The sequence below is a fragment of the Dendrobates tinctorius genome, unplaced genomic scaffold, assembly GCF_039654945.1.
Source record: "Dendrobates tinctorius isolate UK_male_01 unplaced genomic scaffold, ASM3965494v1 ptg000183l, whole genome shotgun sequence".
NCBI classification, from domain to species: Eukaryota; Metazoa; Chordata; class Amphibia; order Anura; family Dendrobatidae; genus Dendrobates; species Dendrobates tinctorius.
In genome coordinates, this window is record NW_027361850.1 from 7,573,928 (window position 1) to 7,590,680 (window position 16,753).

Here is a 16,753-nt window from a genome sequence, read left to right on the forward strand (position 1 = left end):
CATTATACTAGCGCCAGGGTCTGGCTAGTGATGGCAGATCAGCAGCAACTCCTTCAGTGCACTCGCCAGCTAGAGGGCCGGTTGGCTACTCTTGAGAGTGTTATCGCAGCGGCGAAGTCTTCGGAGGCTGCAGTACAGGCGATCGCAGAGGCGGTTTCTCGTATGTCCATGTCCTCCGACGCGCCGACAGTTACCCGCCTCCCGTTGCCCGATAAATTTTTTGGCGATGGCGCCTCCTGTAGGGGTTTCGTCTGCCAGTGCTCTATCCAGCTGGAGTTACTGGCTGCGCGATTCCCTACTGAGCGGGCCAAGGTAGGTTTTATTGTTTCCCTTCTGTCGGGCAAGGCGTTGGAGTGGGCAATGCACTATGGGAGCGTGGTGACCCAGAGGTTCGGACCGCTGCTCAGTTTTTAACAGCTATTAAGCAGGTCTTCCGGGGATCATGGGTCACGCACGACACCTCTCTACAGCTACTGGCTTTGACTCAGGGATCCCTCTCGGTTAGTCAGTATGCCGTTCGTTTTCGGACACTGGCTTCAGAGTTGGAGTGGTCTGACAAAGCCCTCATCCCTGTGTTTTGGAGAGGTTTAGCTGAGCATGTTAAGGATGCTCTTTCTACCAGAGAGGTTCCTGCAAGTCTGGAGGAGCTGATTGCCATTGCCACCCGTATTGATCTCCGTTTTTCAGAGCGCGGGCTGGAGCGTGCTCAATCCAGACAGAAGGTTACTCCGGCTCCCAACCCCTTTGAACCTCTGGAATCACCCGAGCCAGAGTGTTCACTGCCAGAGCCCATGGAGGTGTCTCGCGCCAGTCTAGAGGCGCGTCCGACACTAAGTGCCACTTGCAGCTGCCACTGTCAGGACTCTCTTCACCAGGATAACGGGGCCCCGCAATGGCCAAACTCTGTGCCGCCGGGCAAGACCTTTGTCCCCCCTCGCCTTCGGCCGAAGGTCCTCGTGTTGGCACACGCGTCCAGGGCGGGTGGTCACTGTGGCTACATGCAGACCTCAAAACTCCTGGCAGGGTCGTATTTGTGGCCGCACAGGGCTCGGGACATTAAGAAATATATTCAGGCATGCGCCTCGTGTGCTCGGGTAAGCTTCCTTAAACAGAGAGTGGAGACGTTCGCCGACACACCGTGGCGTCCCAATTCAACTTATGCTCCGGGCGGTTTTGCCGCTCCTGTTGTCTCCCACATGTCCCTTCTTAAGCCTGGCGATCTTGTCGCCTCTAACACCTTCCACGTGTCCCGGTTTTCCGTGTCACCTACCGGGACATCAGACTTTGCCTTCGGACGAGTCTGAGGCCTATGCCTCTGATGGGCACAGGGTGGTGGATTGGAAGGCTCAGAGAGGAGGGAGCCCTAGGAGGGAGGGTAACGTTAGGAGTCAGGTTCCTGCGTCTGCTCTGCAGGAATCCAGATCCTTACACTCTGCGGTCTCTTGCTCTTTATCTACTGCAGAGGAGATTGCCTTGCACCAAATCTCTCCAGGGGCTAAGTCCCTCTGTCCTCCTACTGAGCATGCTCATGAGACGGTTTCCCATTGGAGATCGGGAGTCATGTGCTCAGGTCCTGCTCCAGATCTCATTGGTCCATCTTGGAGATCTGGAAGCTTCCGGAAGGTCCCAGCTGCTATGAAAAGCGCGCATGGCCGTTCCGCCATGCCCTAGTATAGACTACATTATACTGCTATGTGTGAATGGTGATGGATGTATGATTCTGGTGACTGACTTATTATGAAACCCCTTCCCTCTGATATTACGCATGTGGTTAGGGAATTAGTTCAGAAGTCTGCGCCAGTCTGTGGCAAGCCTTAGGCAACTGTGCACACCGCACCTCTGCGCTAGCGTCCGACATAGCGCCTGCTTTGTAGCGGTGAAAATGAGGATGAGTGACCTCATGGAGATCAACATCCAACACTGCGGAGACACCATAACATGTTTCTCAACGCAGTGATGCTAGAGCAATGCCCCCATCCCTTATGGGAAATATGCAAAAACATGTAAATCAACAGCCGCGGAGACACCATCACATGTTTCTCAACGCAAGCAATGACTAGCCAGGTCTTTCACCGGGAAGGAACAACCACGGGAAGGGCAGTCTCCAATGAAGGAAACCACCTATGCCAAAACATGGTATCCATCCACAGACAGCTGTTTCGGGGTATTGCCCCTCATCAGTGTGGAGTAGGAAACTGGCTAGTAGGAGCAATGCCTAGTAAAAGACAGTGAAAATGAGGATGAGTCACCTCATGGAGATCAACATCCAACACTGCGGAGACACCATCACATGTTTCTCAACGCAGTGATGCTAGAGCAATGCCCCCATCCCTTATGGGAAATATGCAAAAACATGTAAATCAACAGCCGCGGAGACACCATCACATGTTTCTCAACGCAAGCAATGACTAGCCAGGTGGTTGTTCCTTCCCGGTGAAAGACCTGGCTAGTCATTGCTTGCGTTGAGAAACATGTGATGGTGTCTCCGCGGCTGTTGATTTACATGTTTTTGCATATTTCCCATAAGGGATGGGGGCATTGCTGTAGCATCACTGCGTTGAGAAACATGTGATGGTGTCTCCGCAGTGTTGGATGTTGATCTCCATGAGGTCACTCATCCTCATTTTCACAGTCTTTTACTAGGCATTGCTCCTACTAGCCAGTTTCCTACTCCACACTGATGAGGTGCGGAGTTTCCTGAATACCTTGAGTGCTGTCTCTTGGCCTTCCGGCATCGCCACTTCGGTGGCTTAAGCCGGTCGCTGCTTTTGGGAGATAGCCAGGAGGTTTCGGGGAGGAAATCCTTGGAGCTGTGGACGATGGGAGTCCGACTTCAATTCTCTGGGACCGGTGATAGCCGGGTCAAAAATGGATTCAGGATTGACATCGCTGAAGATAAGAAGTTGCATTTTTCCCTGGGATATTTGGTCAACATGGTGTTTTATGACATCCTGAAGATTCGGAAGTCCGATATAATATGCCTGCAGCAGTTTAGGAGAGAAGGCAGGTATGTACTGGTGCTATCTTCTATGGCGGCTTGCCAGAATTTGTTTACTGCCCTGAAAAATGGAGTGGCAAATCCTTTGCTGGAAGGTCTTACCTTTACTGTGCTGTACTCTAAGGGAGATATCCCAATTGTAGTATTCATGCACAACCCTTTTGTTTCCCTGGAGGACATTGCTTTATTTTTGAAAAGACATTGCATTTATGTTCAGTACTCCCACAGGGTCCTGAATGGAGAAGGGCTCTGGACTGGGAAGTACAAATTTTTTGTGAGATTTGGGATGGATCCCCAAGGCAAGGGAGGCATCCATTACCCCCCTCTTAATTTTTCAATTGGGAAAAATACTGTTTTTTTGTTCTTTCCAGATGCCCCGATGTATTGCAGGAGGTGTAAAAATTTCGGGCATACCCAGGATAGTTGCAAGGAGATGCCAACTTGCAGGAATTGCATTGCTTCTGGCCATATGGCAAAAGACTGCACAAATCCTGTTATGTGTAATGCTTGTGGTGAGGAGGGCCATAAGTATCGGGACTGTAAGGCCAGGATCCGTCCTAGGTCTTACGCTGAGCTCTCAGGTGGGGCAGCTGCACCCCCTGCTGCTGTTGTTGACATTCCACAGGTTTCAGACTCAGAACTTATTGAGGAACCTGAAATCATGGAGGCACATGAGGAGGCCCTGCCCCAAACGGAGTCTCCCAACCCAGAGGTGGCAGTTTTGGAAGCTACTGATGTTGAATGTGAGCTCCCTCTTCAGTCTGAAGTCTGTGGGGAGGGGGAGTTGGAGAGTACTCTGGGCAATACCCCCAGTGTATCTTGGTTTGCTACTGAGGAGTTGGCCAGTTGTGGAGATCAAGGTGACTTCACTCTTGCGAGGTCCTCTGAGGATGAGGAGCCTGGAAATTCCTGTAAGAAGCCCAGAACGGATTGGGCAGACCCCGGTGAAGTTGGTTTAAGTCCGGTGAGTGAACGTAGTTACCCTCAGAATGTCTTCTCTCCTGACACCAATGCTTTTTTAGGCATTCCCGCAGACGTAAACAGATTCAAGGAGTTGCAGTTCCAGATGGAAGACGAAAACGGCTGAAGAGGAAGTGGCGTGTTTGTCGTCATGTAAATAACACAGTCATGTTATGGCTCCCCAAGCTGGTTGGGGCATTGCGTCCCTGAATGTCAGGCAAATTAGATCCAAATTCAGGAGGGCAATCGTTCTAGATTATATTAAACAGATGAATGCTCACATCTTTTGTCTTCAGGAATGTGGGATTGTGGACGTTCCAAGCGATAAGGACTGGCCTTACGGACAGCATGTATGGTCTGGCTCATGTGTTAATAGGAACGATGGTGTAGGGATATTAATGGGTAACAGGGAGATTAGTTTAGATAGCTACACGGTGGTAGAGGTGGGTTGATGCATAATTGCACATGTTAGCTATAGGGGGTGGCGGGCTAGAATTATTAATGTGTACTGTCCATCAGGACACGACAGGAAAAAGGAGCGTCTGGCTTTTTTGGAAAAATTAAGTTTGTTTCTTCTGGGCAAAATGCCTACAGTTTTAGTTGGAGACTTTAATTGCACCACAGAAGGGAATTGTGACATAACTGGTAAAAAGTTATCCAATCTTATTTCTGATTTTTCCCTTCTAGATGCTGCTGCTCTGAAATTTGGCATCCCACCACCGCCAACGTACCATGCTGATAGGGGTGGTATTGAAGATCCAGGATAGATAAAATGTTGTTTTCCAAAAATAATAATAATAATAATAAATTTTATTTCTATAGCGCCGACATATTCCGCAGCACTTTACATATGTTGTGTATGAATTTTGAACAAAATGCTGTACCTTTTTCTGATCATGAGTGTTTGAGAGGTGTGTTTAGTGCAATTGATGACCGTGTGTATGGGGGTGGGGTTTGGAAGCTGAATGTAAAATTGTTAGAAGATGAGGATGTGATGAATGAATTAAAAATAAAGTATAAAGAGTGGAGAGTATGTAAGAGGGATTTTGCGTGTGTACTGGAATGGTGGGACTGGGTTAAGGTGTGTTGCAAAAAATTCTTCAAAAAGTGGGGCTATAAAAAAGCTGCTATTTATCGGAGTAGATTTAATGATTTAAACAGGCGCTTAGACTGGTTAAGGAAGTGTGGAGAAAGTGGCATGGATGTGTCTGATCTTCTGGCTGAGACAAAGAGTGAATTAAAGAGTGTTATGGATGAAAAAGGGAAAGAAATCATCTATCGCACCAAAATAGAACATCTTGAGAAAGATGAAAAGTGCACGAGGTTCTTTTTTAAGAAAATGAATGGGAGAAAGGCTGATATGGATAAAATCCTGGATAGGAATGGTTTGTGTGTGTCAGGTGAGAATGTGATAAAGGAGGTGAATAGGTTCTATAGCAAGTTATATGATAAAAAATGGATTGATTCTGGTCTTGTTTCAGAAGTGCTGAATTGGTTAGAGAACAAGTTGGATAGTGGAGAATGTGATATTTTGAATGAGGACGTAATTATGGAAGAAGTAGAAAATGTGATGAAGAGTGCTAAAAAGAATAAGACTCCAGGTAAAGACGGATTGCCGGTAGAATTCTATGTGAAGGCGTGGGATTTTCTGGGTGCTGATTTGACTGAGATATGTAAGTATATGTGGGAGAGTGGTAAGTTGTGTGAATCAATGAAAGAGGGGGTGGTTGTGCTTGTGCATAAGAAAGGTGAGAGAAAGTGTTTAGAGAATTGGAGACCTATAATATTGCTGAACGCAGATTACAAAATCTATAGCAAATTGTTGGCGAATCGTATGCGTGAGGTGATTGGTAGTGTTGTGGATGAGGATCAAGTGTGTGCTGTGCCTGGAAGAAGTATGAGTGATAACTTATTGTTATTAAGGGATTTGATTGGAGACTGCATGGGAAGGAAACGGAAGTGTATGGTTCTGTCAATTGATTTTGAGAAAGCGTTTGATAGGGTCTCGCATGTGTTTTTGTTTAAAGTTCTGGATAGAATGGGATTTCCTCAAAAATATGTGAATGGGATAATGTCTTTGTATGATTGTGTGTCAAGTGAGTTTCTTGTTAATGGGTGGTTGAGTGAGAAAGTGAATATTAAGTCTGGTGTAAGGCAGGGGTGTCCCATATCCCCTGTCTTGTTTGTATGTGTGATTGAACCTCTGTTGTGCTTGGTGAGACATGATAAAATGATGCGAGGTTTGTTGGTACCTGGGAGTGGTGGGAAGAATGTGAAAGTTCTTGGATATATGGATGATGTTGTGGCTGTGAGTGAAAGTGTTGCGTCTATGAGTAGGGTTAAGTTGCTTCTGGAGTTTTTCTGTGGTGCACCTGGCTTTAGAGTGAATTGGAATAAATGTAGTTTTAAATGTTTTGGGGATGACAGGGTTAAAATGGAGGGGGTAAAGTGTGAGGAGGGTGCTATCAAAGTGCTGGGAGTATTATTTAATAAGGACTTGGAAGGTAAGGAGAGCTGGGAGGAGTGTGGATTGCGCATAGAGCGTAAGTTAAATTTTTGGCAACTGAGAGACTTGACCTTGAGTGGTAAGATTTTGGTCATAAAAGCGGTGATTCTTCCGATTTTGCTTTTTATTGCAACAGTTTTTCCACCATCATGTAGGAAAATAAAAAGAGTGGAAAAGTTAGTTTTTACTTTTTTCTGGAGCAGTAAAATAGAGAAACTTAAGAGAGAGAGTCTTTTCAAGGCGTGTCACCATGGTGGCATGGCCTTTCCAAACATTGAGATTTTTCTGGGGCTTCAGTATATCAAAACTGTTGTTATTTTGCTGAATAAAGGAAATAAGGGAGCGTATATGGCAAGTTATTCTGCTGGTTGGATGTTATATGGCTTAGGTTGGAGAAAGAGGGATGCTAGAGTGCCTGTTGCTTTCAAGTGTCCGGTCTGGTATGAGGTGATTGAGAAGTTTGTGAGGAAGCATGATTTGCTGAGTGTACCGATGAATGATTTTAGAATGGCTAAGAATGTGATGAAAATAATACGTAAGAATGATGTGGAATGTAATATTGTGGGGTTGAGAGGGAATGAAGTTTTGGTTGCATGGAAGAGTTTGGAAACGCACGGGATGTCTAATAGACAAAGGGATATTGTATGGATGTCCTTGCACAATATTTTGCCTGTGCGACAGGTTCAGAAGAGACGAGGTCTGACCAGAACTGATGTATGCCCGAGGGAAGGATGTGGTGGATGTGAGACTGTGTGGCATACTATGAGGGACTGTGATTACGTGTGCAGTGTGTGGAAGTGTGTAGGTGGGTTGTGTAAGGAGTTAGCAGGTGTGAGTTTTATTGACTGGCGTGTTGCGATGTTTGGAATTGGTGCATGTGGTCATGTGAAAAATAGAATCCTATGGTTAATTATGACTTGTGTGATGCAGAGTTTGTGGGATGTGAGGAATTTAGGAATTTTCAAAGAGAAGCATGTATCTGTGAATAAGTGTGTCGGGCTGATCCTTTCTAGATTATACTTGATTTATAAATTAGACAGCGAAGGCGGTGGTGGTTTTGATGCAGAGGGTGTCTGGAAATTTAAAAAATGGCAGCACCTGATCAAATATCAGTGAATTTTAGTGATGTTTATTGATGTTCAGGATGTCTTTTGTGTATACCCTTGGTTTGTTATACTAAAATAAATATGAACCATGATGATGAGAGTTGAAACAACGACGTTTAAGTTGATGAGCTTATATTGAGTTGTTTATAACTAACCTGAATGGTTTAAAAAAAAAAAAAACAGCTGTCTGTGGATGGATACCATGTTTTGGCATAGGTGGTTTCCTTCATTGGAGACTGCCCTTCCCGTGGTTGTTCCTTCCCGGTGAAAGACCTGGCTAGTCATTGCTTGCGTTGAGAAACATGTGATGGTGTCTCCGCGGCTGTTGATTTACATGCTTTGTAGCGGTGTCGTCCAGCGGCAGTGTCCTACGCCGCGCTGCAGTTGCAGCCTTTCTTGGCGTTCGCAGTAGCGACGCCGCACACATGGTAGGTCTAGACGGACGCAGCCCCTCTGTCTTAGGCTGGTTTCACATTTGCGTTTTTTAGCGCTGGAAAAAAACGCATACGTGCGCATGCGATTTTTCCCCTATATTTAACATGGGTGCGCATACCTGCGCACTTGTAAGCGCATGTATGCGATTTTCATGCGCTGCGTTTTTTTGGGGTGTGCGATGGTATTTTCCAGACGCTGCATGTTGCATTTTTTGGCCCTTGAAAAAATCGCATGCGCACGTATGCGCACGTTTTGCGCTAAAAATGGCCATTATAGCCTATGGATGCGCATACGTGCGCACTGGCATGCGCAGGTATGCGCTTTTTTAGCGCAGCGTTTTTTGGGTGGTGTCCACTTTTTATCCTAGTTAGAATCTTCTAAAGTCCAAAAAAAAAAGGCTATATAAAGGAGGTGCCTGCCAAAACTCTGCCACTACTACACTAGACAGATTGAAGAGCAGACATTCAACCAAGAACACATTATATCAGCGAAGAATGTGAGTATATTACATTATATGCCTGTCCTTTTAAATTATGTATGTACTAATGATTTTTATTATTTTTACATGCAGTATGTCTTCAGAATCGGAGTATTCCCCATCGCGGCAGGAATTGGCGCAAGCAGACCGTGAGGTGATTATTTTCGTGCATCTGGTAAGTATATCTGCTGCTTCTCCAAATCTCTTACGTTTTTTTCAACTTTCAGACATCGTCATCATCATCTGCGGACGGGAATAGTGAGGGCGAACAGCAGGAGCAGCGAAGCCAAGTCCCGGTGGTGATACGTAATGTAAGTATCAAATGATTTGTAATGTTTTTTTTTTTTTTTTATCTTCTATTTTTACTCTTTTTTTTTTTTCTTTTTTTGTAACTTTTTAGTCAATTTAAATTTGATTATTCTAATGAATGTGTTTTGTCTAGGTTCCACAACGGGATGAAGACGTCTACCTGGATAATGAGCAGCTCATCAGCCTGGTCCAGGAGCGTTCGCCGTTGTGGGACAGCCGTGACCGGCTGTACAAGGACAATGTGGTGACACGGCGGCTATGGAATGAGGTGGCCGCAGCGTTGATGGATGGCTGGGACAGCGCCACAGCATCCGCCAAAAAGGCGTTTAGTGAGTATTTCCCTGCTCTGTATTGTGCCGCAGTGACTGTTGTCCTTGACGGCACTGTTGGGTTTCGTGCTAGGCGTATTCTAGCAGGAAACCCAACAGTGTCATCGTGGTCTACAGTGACTGCTTTGAGTATTGTATTGCTACATTGTGCCGCAGTGACTGTTGTCCTTGACGGCACTGTTGGGTTTCGTGCTAGGCGTATTCTAGCAGGAAACCCAACAGTGTCATCGTGGTCTACAGTGACTGCTTTGAGTATTGTATTGCTACATTGTGCCGCAGTGACTGTTGTCCTTGACGGCACTGTTGGGTTTCGTGCTAGGCGTATTCTAGCAGGAAACCCAACAGTGTCATCGTGGTCTACAGTGACTGCTTTGAGTATTGTATTGCTACATTGTGCCGCAGTGACTGTTGTCCTTGACGGCACTGTTGGGTTTCGTGCTAGGCGTATTCTAGCAGGAAACCCAACAGTGTCATCGGGGTCTACAGTGACTGCTTTGAGTATTGTATTGCTACATTGTGCCGCAGTGACTGTTGTCCTTGACGGCACTGTTGGGTTTCGTGCTAGGCGTATTCTAGCAGGAAACCCAACAGTGTCATCGTGGTCTACAGTGACTGCTTTGAGTATTGTATTGCTACATTGTGCCGCAGTGACTGTTGTCCTTGACGGCACTGTTGGGTTTCGTGCTAGGCGTATTCTAGCAGGAAACCCAACAGTGTCATCGTGGTCTACAGTGACTGCTTTGAGTATTGTATTGCTACATTGTGCCGCAGTGACTGTTGTCCTTGACGGCACTGTTGGGTTTCGTGCTAGGCGTATTCTAGCAGGAAACCCAACAGTGTCATCGTGGTCTACAGTGACTGCTTTGAGTATTGTATTGCTACATTGTGCCGCAGTGACTGTTGTCCTTGACGGCACTGTTGGGTTTCGTGCTAGGTGTATTCTAGCAGGAAACCCAACAGTGTCATCGGGGTGTACAGTGACTGCTTTGAGTATTGTATTGCTAAATTGTGAAGCAGTGACTGTTGTACTTGACGGCACTGTTTTTTTTTATCAACAGTGGACAAAGTCCGAACACGTTGGCGTTCGATCAAGGACCGCTTCAACAGTGATGTTCGTGCTGAGGGCCAGGTTCGCAGTGGATCTGCGTCAAGGACCAGAACTAGATACCGTCACTATCACGCGTTGCAGTTCCTAAGACCGGTCCTTGCCACAAGATCGTAAGTATTATACATTTTGGGTTTTTATTTTTATTAATCTGTGTTTTTCTAATCCACAGCTGATGCTTCTTGTAAAGGCATGGTAGTAATGATTTTCCTTTCTTCCACAGCACCTGGAGCAGCACCCTGCAACCTGGCCCTGGAGCGGTCCTTCGTCGGACGTCCTCTGACCCGTCCCAGCCATCCGACAGCCAGGAAGCACCTTGCAGGTCCCACACACACACAGCTGGTGACCAGGAAGCTGGGCCATCAGGTGTTCCCCTGTCCCAGGTCTCTGCCACTGGTTATGCGGGCACTACCCGCCAGCGGCAGAGGGCCTTGGACAGGAATGTCTTGCCCGAGTTTATGCATTTGAGCGAGACATTTAATTCCAGCCTCAAGTCACTGTCCGACAGAGTTGAAAGCGGTTTTGCACTGATGGAACGTGGTTTTAACCACTTTGAACACCGCTTCAATTCTGTAGAACAGCGCCTTGACCGTCTGGAGGCCGACCTCAACAGACCAGCACACCATTTTTTTAGTAAGATTGAAAAGGGCATGGCGGAACACCTTAGTCCTGATCAACAGCTGAATGTGCTGCAGGCCTGCAACAATGCTTTCTTGCAGGCTATGCAGCATAATCGGTACGGTCAGCAGGCAGTGGTGTCCTTTCCACCTGTGCCACCATTGACTCGCTTCACCTCACTACCGACTTGTGCTGCATACCACTGCACGGACACCTCTCTTCAAAGGCTGGACACCCACCGTTACACCACCACAAGTCTGAGTGCAGCTGGTCACTTCACCGACACCACCATGGCAAGCGCTGCTCCTGTCTGGAGCACCACCGCCAATCCCATGCATGCGTGGAGCTCAGCCACCACTAGGCAAACATGGAACAGCCCTGCCGCTACAACAACATGTAGTAGCCCTGCCACCACCACTCTGCAAACCTGGGCCATCACTGCCGCCACCAGTCCTCCTGCAAGGACGAGCACTGAACAAGAAGAGCAGCATCAGCCACCTCAGCAGCAGCAGCCAACTCAGCAGACGCCACCTCAGCAGCAGCAGCCACCTCAGCAGCAGCCGCCACCTCAGCAGCAGCAGCAACCACCTCAGCAGCAGCCGCCACCTCAGCAGCAGCAGCAACCACCTCAGCAGCAGCAACCACCTCAGCAGCAGCTGCCACCTCAGCAGCAGCCGCCACCTCAGCAGCAGCCGCCACCTCAGCAGCAGCCGCAACCTCTGCAGCAGCAGCCGCCACCTCAGCAGCAGCAGCCATACCAGCAGACGGGGGACCTACATTCCATATTTGCCCCTACTTCAAGGCGAAATCAATCAAGGCGGGCATTGGGCCAAAGTCGGTCCAGGCACACAAGCCTACGGCGACATGCCATTACAACTAATGTAACTGAACAGATTTCCTCTCCTACAAGTGTTCCAAGTTTAATTCCCTTAACTGGACTACCTTCCCCCACAAGTTTTGTTGCCCCTTCCCCTCAAACACCGTCTTCAACTGCAAGTGTTGCATATTCCCTGCACACCCCCAAATTGAAACCATCTGCCCCCAAACGCCGTAAAAAATAATTTTTAAATTTTTTTTTTGTGATAAAAAATAAATTTACATTTGTGGTTCACCATTAATAAGTTTCATTAATGTTGTTTGCGCCACTCACAAACACTGATGGGTAAATACATGTTAAAAACCAACCCAAGGGCTAGTATAGTCATATGTGAAATAACATGGACTAGTATAGTCATTCAAAGGCCTAGTGTAATAACTCTAGTTTTACAAAATAGAATCTGGTTTCATGAAAAACAAACTGTTGAAACTTGTCTAAAAAATAAGTTTCTTTCTAGTTTCACCAGTTTGTTTTTGGTGAAACAAGATGCTAGTTGTTAAAAATCGAGTTATTACAGTAGGCCTTGGTATGACTATACTAGGCCGTGGTATTTCACATATACTACTAGCCCCAAGGCCTAGTATACTCATATTTGAAATACCACGGCCTAGTATAGTCATTCCAAGGCCTAGTGTAATAACTCTAGTTTTACAAAATAGAATCTGGTTTCATGAAAAACAAACTGTTGAAACTTGTCTAAAAAATAAGTTTCTTTCTAGTTTCACCAGTTTGTTTTTGGTGAAACAAGATGCTAGTTGTTAAAAATCGAGTTATTACAGTAGGCCTTGGTATGACTATACTAGGCCGTGGTATTTCACATATACTACTAGCCCCAAGGCCTAGTATACTCATATTTGAAATACCACGGCCTAGTATAGTCATTCCAAGGCCTAGTGTAATAACTCTAGTTTTACCAAATAGAATCTGGTTTCATGAAAAACAAACTGTTGAAACTTGTCTAAAAAATAAGTTTCTTTCTAGTTTCACCAGTTTGTTTTTGTTGAAACAAGATGCTAGTTGTTAAAAATCGAGTTATTACAGTAGGCCTTGGTATGACTATACTAGGCCGTGGTATTTCACATATACTACTAGCCCCAAGGCCTAGTATACTCATATTTGAAATACCACGGCCTAGTATAGTCATTCCAAGGCCTAGTGTAATAACTCTAGTTTTACCAAATAGAATCTGGTTTCATGAAAAACAAACTGTTGAAACTTGTCTAAAAAATAAGTTTCTTTCTAGTTTCACCAGTTTGTTTTTGTTGAAACAAGATGCTAGTTGTTAAAAATCGAGTTATAACAGTAGGCCTTGGTATGACTATACTAGGCCGTGGTATTTCACATATTACTATACTACTAGCCCCAAGGCCTAGTATACTCATATTTGAAATACCACGGCCTAGTATAGTCAATTCAAAGGCCTAGTGTAATAACTTTTAATGGAGCAGATTACATTCATCCACTCAATGCTGACTTGTATTCCCCATGGACTTTCATTGGGGTTGGGTTTTGAGTGTTGTGTTTTGAGAAAATCACATACTTTGTTTTAAACTATTTGCACAATTTTATCTTGAAAAAAAATGGTTTCCTGATTCATGGCCTGCAGCTTTGCTCATTCCAATATATTTCACGCAGACTAGCAATGCTGCATTTTAACTCGTATGTGTATTTACCTGCCCAGGTGTGTGAACATAACAAAATTCAGTTATACATGGGAAGTTTTTTAATTAATCGGAGTTTAAAAAATATAGTGCACTCAGTAATGGTATCAAATAAGGATTTTTATTACCATAAACAACAACATTACACCATTTCATCTTGCCAGTGCACCCGTCCTACATCAGAAATAAAGTAGGCCGCAAATTTGTCCCTCATTTGGCCAACTTCAACGGATGACCTGAGAGTGTGCTGAGTGAATTCAGGCAATGGGTTAGGAGCATCATCGTCCAGTTCAAAGGTCGGGTGCTCTTTAGCCATCACAAAGTTATGTAGAACCACACAGGCCTTCACCACCTCATCGACTGTTTCAAGTTTAAGATTAATGGCCGTGCCCAGAATTCGCCATCTGGAAACAAGAATCCCAAAAGCACACTCGACAGTTCTTCTGGCCCTGGTCAGCCTGTAATTAAAAATTTTTTTGGTGTGGTCCAAGTCTCGGCTGGAGTAGGGTTTCAGTAAGTTTCCGCACATTTGAAAAGCCTCATCGCCAACCATTACAAAGGGCAGTGGCGGAGCTTCGGTGTGAGGAAGAGGCCGTGGCATAGGGAAATTAAATTGGTTGCCATACAACCTCCGGCCCATGTCTGAGTTTTTAAAAGCCTGCGAGTCATTACCACGGCCAAATGCTCCAATGTCCACTGCTACAAACATACATCCGGCATCCGCAATTGCAATGAGTACTATTGAAAAGTACTTTTTGTAATTATAGTACTCAGATCCCGTTCTTTGGGGTTTGATGATCCGTATGTGTTTCCCATCAACAGCTCCCAAACAGTTGGGAAAATTGCATACTGTCCAGAATTTGTCAGCAATTTCCATCCACTTTTCAGCGGTGGGCAGGGGCATAAATTCTGGGCAAAGAACATTCCAGAGAGCCCGGCAGGTGTCAGCAACAATTCCAGACAAGGTAGAGATTCCAATACGGTACTGGAAGTGTAGTGAGGATAGGGTTTCTCCAGTCGCCAGGAATCTGTGAACAGACAAAGAAGTAAAATTAATATTTATGTATATTATTTTTAAAAACTATAAAAAAAATATTAGTACATTCACGAAAACTAATTACCCAAGGTTTTGAATACTAAATTTACAAAAAAAAACATCAGACCACACCCCTTTGTTTTTAAAACATACCGTAATGTCACCAGTAGCCGTTCCTCAGGAGGAATCGCACGACGGAGCTGTGTGTCCTGTCTCCGGATGGATTGTTGGACACGAGCAAGCAAATCCATGAAACTTTCGTGGGACATCCGGATATAATCTGTAAATTTCTCCGGGTTTGACTGGAGCTCGCTGTAGAGGGTATGGTATGCCCCACGGCTCTCCCGGAGTTCAACAATCGGATGTATCCACATACGCCGCCGTCTTCGCTGCCTCTCTCTCTTCCTTTGTTCATGGCAAGCAACTGCATACGCCTGAGCCATCGCGATGTCCAAATCCAAGTTGAAGTGAAAACTCTTCCAGCGCAGATCCATGGTCACGAGAAGAATCAAGCAAATGTGAAGAATACTGTAGACAGGGTGTATATATATTAACATACCACACCCACAATGAAGTCCCATTGGTCTTGTGTGTTGTTGAATGGTTGTTTTTTCTTTTTTGTGGGGTTTTTCCAAAATCTGTAAAAAAACGCAAACGCACAAAAAACGCATACAAACGCGCAAAAACGCTGCGTTTTTTTCCTGCATGCGCATTAAAATGCTGGAAAAAAACGCAGCGTTTGTATGCATTTGTATGCGTTTTTTTAATGCGTTTTTTTGCGGGAAAAACGCGCTGCAAAAAAAAGCAAGTGTGAAACTAGCCTTAGTTCCTGCTCCTGTGACCTTATACCGTGTGTGCATTTACCTGAGGCCTGTGACTCTAACAGGCTCAGCCTTTTATCTGTTTTTGTTGCGGCGCCTCTGTGTGTGAACAGAGCCCGCTCTGCGCACTTCAGGTGAAGTTGAACCCGTGCGCATTATATCGCTATATTGCTTGTCTGCCAATACTCAGCAGCGGTTGTAACACCTATTGCATGGTGGACCCCGAGCGGCGAACGCACTTTATTATTATTTTTATTTAGTGCGTTCCGCCGTTCCTAACACAAGTCACCCAGTGCCAAAGGCAGAAAAACACCTTTGAACCTCCACTATATTTGAGTATAGATGTTTCTTTTGTAGGCGTCATTCCGTTTTCGGTAAACAGTAGAATGATGTGCTTTACCAAAAACCTCTATCTTGGTCTCATCTGTCCACAAGACACTTTCCCAGAAGGATTTTGGCTTACTCATGTACATTTTGGCAAACTGCAGTCTAGCTTTTTATGTCTCTGTCAGCTGTGGAGCCCTCCTGAGTCTACTGCCATAGTGTTTAATTTCATTCAAATGTCGATGGATAACTCGCGCTGACATTGATGCACCCTGAGTCTGCAGGACAGCTTGAATTTCTTTGGAACTTGATTGGGACTGTTTATCAACGATCTGGACTATCCTGCATTGCAACCTTTCATCAATTTTTCTCTGTCGTCCATGGAAATTAGCTACAGTGCTCTGTGTTGTAAACTTCTTGATTATCATGTGCACAAAGGAACATCAAGATCTCTGGATATGGACTTGTAACCTTGCAATTGTTGATATTTTGGTTCTCAAGTCTTCAGACAGGGTCCTGTTACAACAGATCCAGCAAAATCAACACCAGTTACAGCGGCAGCAGCTGCAACAGCAGCAGGAGCTTTAGCAGTAGATGGAACTCCTAGCAAAGGCGATCCAAGACAGAGCAACCGCCCCACACCCAAGTGAAGGTGATGATTCATACATAAGGAAGACGGTAAGGAGAGCCTTGCAAAAGGTGACCCTGGGTTATGATGTTGAGGCATTCTTGATGGTATTCAAAAGGGTAATATGTTCTGGCACCATATCTAGCAGAGAACCACACAAAGCCTATTTTGATCTAGCCTTGAAGGATGCAAAAGTGTACGCCAAATTGAGAACAGAGATCTTGGCGTGCTTAGGATTCCCAAACTGCCAATGGCCTTGTGGGTCTTGTGGAAAATTACCAATTGGTCGAGAGTTCCTTAGGGCCCCGTCACACATAGTGATCTTGCTAGCGAGATCGCTGCTGAGTCACAAGTTTTGTGACGTAACAGCGATCTCACCAGCGAGATCGCTTTGTGTGACAGCGATTAGCGACCGGCCCCCCTGCTGGTATCGCTGATCGCTGTAGGAAAGCCCTGGACATTTTTTTGGTCGCTGGGCTCCCACTGGCCAGCACACATCGCTGCGTGTGACAGGCAGGAGACCAGCGATCAGTTGGTAACTAAGGTAAACGCAGGGTTTCTA